Source organism: Hevea brasiliensis, chromosome 8 (assembly GCF_030052815.1).
Source record: "Hevea brasiliensis isolate MT/VB/25A 57/8 chromosome 8, ASM3005281v1, whole genome shotgun sequence".
NCBI classification, from domain to species: Eukaryota; Viridiplantae; Streptophyta; class Magnoliopsida; order Malpighiales; family Euphorbiaceae; genus Hevea; species Hevea brasiliensis.
This window is the reverse complement of record NC_079500.1, coordinates 25,048,676-25,054,375: the sequence shown is the minus strand read 5'-3', so window position 1 is coordinate 25,054,375 and position 5,700 is coordinate 25,048,676. Positions and strand designations below refer to the sequence as shown.

The window sequence follows — 5,700 nt, the reverse complement described above, 5'->3', positions numbered from 1 at the left end:
TTATATATTTATGTCTTATATTTATAATAAATGAATTATATAATTTTCCCTATTATGGAAGGGGTGGGTAAGAATTTCCACTTCAAGAAGAACGTATCCAATTTAGTACTTGCCATAAAAGCTAGCTTGAAATCGCACATAGAAATATAGAACCAACTGGCCATATATGCCCAAGAGCCTGCATGTAAATAACACCTTCATTTGAGTACATTTGGTCATACCAGCATAGAAAAACAAAATCATATCAAACAAAATGCTTCATCTTCATTGATCATTCTCTGTCTCTCTTCTTCTACAGCACCAAGTCGTCTCGGCATTAATCAATCAATGGATAGTTCGGGTCATCAGCTGCATATTTTTGTCTTTCCCTACATGGCTCATGGCCATATGATTCCAACAGTGGATCTGGCCAAGCTATTTGCTTTGCGAGGCCTAAAGGCTACCATTATCACCACTCCCCTCAATGCACCTCTTATCTCCAAAACTATCCGAAGAACTAAAGGTTTGGGTGTCGACATTGATATTCGAACCCTTAAATTCCCTTCCGTGGAGGCTGGACTACCAGAAGGATGTGAAAACGTGGATTCTATCACTTCCCATGATAATGGTAGTTTCGAATTGATTTTCAGGTTTAACAAGGCGACAACCATGCTCCAAGAACCTCTTGAAATGCTCCTGCAAGAGTGCCAACCTGATTGCCTTGTTGCTGATTTGCTCTTTCCATGGGCTACCGATGTCTGCCAAATTTGGGATTCCAAGGTTAGTGTTTAAAGGCACTTGTTTCTTTTCTTTATGCACCTTAGAATGTATCAGGCTGTATGAGCCGCAGAAGAAAGTCTCCTCGGATTCAGAACCCTTTGTCCTGACTAATGTTCCCGGCGAGATAAAGCTAACAAGAAAACAACTTCCAGATGGTTTGAGACAAGACTTTGATACTGACTATAGCAAATTAATGAGTGAAATTGTAGAATCAGAGTTAAAGAGTTTTGGGATCGTTGTCAACAGCCTTCTATGAGGTCGAGCCACCTTACGTTGATTATTACAGGAAGGTCTTAGGCGTATGGGCATGGCCTATTGGCCCTGCTTTCGCTATGCAACAGGGGAATTGAAGATAAAGCACGAGAGGGAATGAAGCATCTATTAGTGAAAACGAGTGTTTGAAATGGCTTGATTCCAAGAAACCCAATTCTGTTATCTACATATGTTTTGGAAGTATGGTCAACTTCAATGCATCTCAGCTTATAGAGATTGCAAGGGCTCTCGAAGCTTCCAAACAGGAATTCATTTGGGCAGTGAGGAGAGACAAGAAAAATCAAGAAGATGAAGAAGATTGGTTACCTAAAGGATTTGAAGAAAGAATGGGGGGGACAGGACTCATAATAAGAGGTTGGGCTCCACAAGTGTTGATTCTAGATCATGAAGCTATAGGAGGATTTTTGACTCATTGTGGATGGGGTTCTGTACTTGAAGCTATAACTTCAGGGAAGCCAATGGTGACATGGCCAGTATTCGCTGATCATTTCTACAACGAGAAGTTGGTGAGTGAGGTTTTACAGATTGGGATAGGTGTGGGCGTTAAGGAATGTGTTCATGTTCATGGAGAACATGTTAAAAGCAAAGCTATAGAGACGGCAATTACCGAGGTCATGGTGAGTGGCCAAGCAGTAGATATGAGGAGAAGAGCAAGGAAGCTTGGAGATATGGCAAGAAAATGTGTTGAAGAAGGTGGATCCACATACTCTAATTTGAATGATTTGGTTGAAGAGTTGAGGACTCCCAGGCATCGCCCCTAAGATAAGGGCAATAAAAACATAATAATCAACATTTACAACGAAACTGTTATATATCGGTTTCACTATTTTATTTTTATTGTGACTTGCATTTATAGTTCTTGCAATTTATTTTTTTTTAAAAAAACAAATATTACAATAAGTCCAATTATTTATGGTTTACTTATAGTATATAATTAAATTTCGAGCTCAAAGTATCATTACACAATTATTTATGTTAAAAAATTATGCAATTATATTCATTTATAAAAATTTTCAAAATGAATAAATTATGGCAATATTAGGTTGGTTGAGATAAAAAGTAATTTTTACTTTAAAAGTTAAAAAAACCATTATTTACACATTTAACATGGATTTTTCAACATAAAAATAAAAATTATTTTTTTATAAAAATTACTAATAATCTATTTATTATCTATAATTTATTATGTGTTAAAAATATCTATAATACTCTGAATAAGTGACTTAACTTGTGCGGAACAAACAATTCCTTTTTTGTTTATATTATTTATAATATATATATATATATATATATATATATATATATATATATATATATATATATATATATATATTAACTAATATAAGTAAATTGACATTTTAGTCCTATTTTAAAAATAGTTCTACTTATATTAAAAATTCAATTTTATAATATATAATCTTAATTCTATAATAAAAAAGTACATATTAATTATATATATAAATACTTAAAATTATAAAATTTATTACTATTTCTCTTCTTCATCTTTCCTTTTTCATTATATTCAATTATATTTAATTTACTTGTATCTTTGCGTTTCATTCATATTTCTATTTATATTGCATTCTTATACTATATTTTATTAATTATATTTATTCTAATTTTATTTTAATTTGTATTAAATTTTTTATATTTATAAAAAGAGTTTGATCAATCATATTTTGATTTGAATTAATCCATTAATTCTAATTCTATTTAATTTGTATCAATCCTATTTTAATTTGATTAAACTATTAATTATAATTCTATTTTAATTTGTATTCAAATAACATGTCTAACATGTCTATAAAAATATCTCTTTTGCTAGTTTTTATGCTTAATTTTCTCTATATTTTAAAGCAATTATAGCATTAAAAATCAAGTTTTATCAACAATATCAAAAAAGAAAAAATCAATTTTAGTAACTTACTAAAATTGATCGTTAATAGCAATAATTTTATAACCAATTTATAATTTTAGTTTTTCTAAACTTAAATAGTTAATTTTTAAAAATTTAATAACCTATTTAAAATCAATTGTTATTAACAATTATTTTACAATGATTGTTAAATCGATTGCTAATTTATATTAAAAAAAATAAACTTGAATATTCGATTAGCGATTAAGAAATTGATTGCTAAAATTAGTTGTTATTAATAACATATTTAAAAAATCATTTGCTAACATAGGGAATCAGTTTCTAAATTAAGAATTATTTTAACTCACTCCAACATTTAGCAACTGATTTGTAATCTATTACAGAAATTAATTGCTATTAGCAACAGATAAAAGTTGATTGTTTGCTAACATTTACTAAATTTATAGCCTTTTTTTTTCAAAGGTTTCAAATTTGCAATCAATTTTTTGTCGATTAAAAGCCTTTTTTTAAATTTGTAACCGATTTGTGAATTGATTGCTAATAGTATTAAATTTTTGTAACTTAATGAAATCGGTTGTAATTAGTAATTGATTTTGCAACCAATAGGGAATCAATTGCAAAATTTCCAGAAGTTCCCACCCAACTAATTTTTACAACCGATCGAAATTGATTATTATTAGCAGCCGATTTTACAACCGACATGACGGTTACAAAATTTTCTCACAAAAATTTTTGTCTAATTCTTTTAAAAAAAATTAGCAATTGACAATCCATTGCAAAAATAGATTGCTAATTCACAAATATAAATCACTACTTATTTTCTTTTTTCATTACTCTTTTTTTTTTTTCTCTCTTTCTTCTCTTTTCTCTCATTTTTTTAATTATTTTTTACTTTCTTATCTATTTTCTCATTCATTATCTTTTTTTTTTCCTTATTTTTCTTCTTCATCAACTTTTTTTTTTCATCTATTATCTTTTTCATCATTTTTTTCTTGCTTATTTTTCTTCTTCTTCTTCTTTTCTGTCTTATCTAATTTCTTTTTCATCCTCTTTTTTTTCTTAATTATATTTTTTATTTTTTTTATTATAATTTATTTTTTGTTTGCATATTTTTTTTAGTAAATTATTTTTAGTAATAATTAATTTTTTCTTAATTTTTGTTATAGTATATATATGTCAATTTTTTTACTAATTTGTCTTACAAATTTGCTTTTATATTTAATTTTTTATTATTATTTTGACTAATAATTATTAATAGTAATTTGTTTTTATAATATTTTTATATTAATTTTGTAGTACTAATCTTTCATTAATAAATTAATATTTTAGATAATTTTTAGAATAATTATTGAGAATTTTTATTTATTGTTTGAACTTTTTTTTTTTTTAAATTATAGCAACTGACTTACAAAGCAGTTACAAAATTGTTAAACTAAAGGTACCATTTTTTTTACAATTGATTATGTATTGATTACTATTTAGCAATTGATTTTAGTTGCTAAATCGATTGTTAGTAGCAACAGGTAATTTTTAATAAAAAATTTTATTTTTTAAAATTTAATTATTTTAATAATTGATTTGGTTTTTGATTGCTATTTGATTTATCAACCAATCTCATTGTAATCGATTTGGTTGTTTGCTAATCCACTTTTTCTAGCAAATTTATTGTGCAATGTAAAATTTAAATTTTAACTTTTTATTTATTTTTACCGATTATGTTAATTACACAATAATTTAGATTTTTAATATCAATAATGCATGAATGAGGAAGTGAACTTGTGAACAAACAAAAAATATTCTTATATACTTATATTATTTATAAAAAATATATTAACTAATTAAATTAAAATTTTGATACTATTTTAAAAGTAATTCTACTTATAAAGAAAAAATCGATTTGTAATTCTATAATCCTAATCCTAAAAACAAAAAGTTCATATTCAATTTCTTATATTTATAAAAAAAATAATAAAATTATAAAATCTATTACTATTTTTCTTATTCACCTTTCCTTTTTATTATATTTAATTTAATTTTACCTTTATATTTCCTTCCTCATTAGTATTTTCTATTTATAGTACATTCTTAAGTATATTATACGTTGATAATCATGTTTATTTTAATTCTATTTTAATCCTATTTTAATTTGGTTAAACTATTAATTATAATTCAATTTTAATTTGTATTCAAATAATATGCCTATAAAATATCTCTTTATTAATTTTATGACTAATTTTCATTATTATCTTTAAGCAATATTATAATATTAAAAATCAAGTTTTATAAACCATTTATTGTGCAAGGTAAAATTTTAATTTTCAATTTTTTAGTTATTTTTATCTGTTGAGTTAATTGCGTAATTTTTTTTTTTTTTTTTTTTTTTTATCTTCATCATATACGTTAGCATGATTCCAATTGTGTTATATGTAACTAGAAGACTTTTTTTTTGTCTTTATATTTTTACTAGCGAAATACAGTGTAATGCACGGTAGTATATATATAGAGAGAGCAAAAGAACTAGAAGAAAATTTATACTAGATTTAATTAGATTATTAAATTATTATTAATTTAAAAAATATAATTTTTTAATTAAAAAAATTTTAATATTGCTATTTAAAATATTAAAATTTTAAAATATTAGCAATAAATTTTAATAAAATAAGTTGATTTTTGCTCTTAAATCAATCGCTTTAATAGCTATAAGATTTTTTTTTAATAGCCATAAGTTATTCTTTGTTTATAATAATAATAATAATTATTATTATTATTATTATTATTATTAAATTATTTTA

The 5,700-nt window shown here is 25.0% G+C and overlaps 1 pseudogene; it reads left to right on the top strand.

Moving 5' to 3' along the window:
- The first annotated feature begins 240 nt into the window (after nucleotides 1-240).
- On the top strand, nucleotides 241-1,793 carry LOC131182506 (scopoletin glucosyltransferase-like; annotated as a pseudogene).
- The last annotated feature ends 3,907 nt before the right edge of the window (nucleotides 1,794-5,700 follow it).